Here is a 1,214-nt window from a genome sequence, read left to right as displayed (position 1 = left end):
CAAGCTACCCAAATGGAAGTTCTAACTAGTTTAACTTTACACTCTTTTTGAACCAAGGTTAGCTTTCAGAAACCACCCCCCTTTTAATTTTGCCTACATACTCAAGTCTCTTACTTGTTCAACCAAGGGGAGCCAATAAGATGCATTAGAACGTATTAGCATCCGCTGTATAAATGTATTCATTCCGTGTACCACAAAAAGGTACATTTGTCAGAACAAGCCCAGGAGACCTGAGTGCTTCCGCTGAAACTGCCAAAAACCTCTTTTTCCAAGATAAGATAAGCGTCTTCAAAGTCAAGAGCACGAACAAGGCTTTTTTCATCAAAAACACATACATGAAGTATTTTGTCTGGACAACACTCCATTAGGAGATGGTAGTCACAAGTTATTTAATCCCAAAACTCTTCCTCATTCTCCAGGTTTGAAAAAAGTTTCATCTCAAATATGGAGAACTTTTCCTTTAGATCTCATCAAATTCAGTGACTCCCATTTCTTCAGATCCTTCTGTCAGGACTCCATGTCAATCTCAACTCCTTCATTCCTGTCTTCAAGTGTTTGCCAGGCTGTTTGCACGCAGATCTTCGAGAGCTGCCCGATCAATAGGTGGCAGAGGGTTCCTCCAATACTGGAATGTATTATACTGCCCAAACTCCTGCTGGCTGTGCACCCTGCCGGCTACCTGCGGGCTGCCCATACTCTCTACCCTGTCGCCACTGCCCGTGGCCCCGCTGACCCGGGGTTCCTCCTGCTTGGCAGGAAGTGGCTCTCCGGGGGCTCCATGCTACAGCCCTGCAGCTCCTGTCTGTGGTCCCCGCGTCGCATGCGGGGCGGGCGCAGTAGCAGGCTCTGCCATGGTTCCCGCGTCCCCTTGGTGCTTGATGAGTCGAGCTGTCCCCAGAGGGCAGGACCCAGAGCAGCTGCACTTTGGGGAAGCTGCTGAGCAGGAGCTGCTCCCAAGGCACTCGGAGCCTGAGTGGCTCAGCCACAGGCCACTTGGCCATTGGCCAGGGATGAGGGTCCTGCGCGCCGGCAGCAGCTGGAGGTCGGAGGGCTGCACAGAGCTGGGTGCTGGGCCGTCCTGAGGGCGGACAGGACACTGAGGAAGCCGCAGCACAGCGCGGGAGATTCGCACCTGCACTGTGATGAGCGCACACCTGCGCCCATCCAGCTCAGCCGCTGGCTGGGGGGTGCTCCCAATAGAAAAATTTAAAGCC

At 52.7% G+C, this 1,214-nt stretch overlaps 1 pseudogene; it reads right to left on the bottom strand.

Annotated features, from left to right (window-relative positions):
* Positions 1 to 507: 507 nt before the first annotated feature.
* On the bottom strand, positions 508 to 1,001 carry LOC110339052 (annotated as a pseudogene).
* Positions 1,002 to 1,214: the final 213 nt, after the last annotated feature.

Source organism: Mus pahari, chromosome 23 (genome assembly GCF_900095145.1).
Source record: "Mus pahari chromosome 23, PAHARI_EIJ_v1.1, whole genome shotgun sequence".
Classification (NCBI taxonomy): domain Eukaryota; kingdom Metazoa; phylum Chordata; class Mammalia; order Rodentia; family Muridae; genus Mus; species Mus pahari.
The sequence above is the reverse complement of the archived record's forward strand: the minus strand, read 5'-3'. Positions and strand labels throughout refer to the sequence as shown.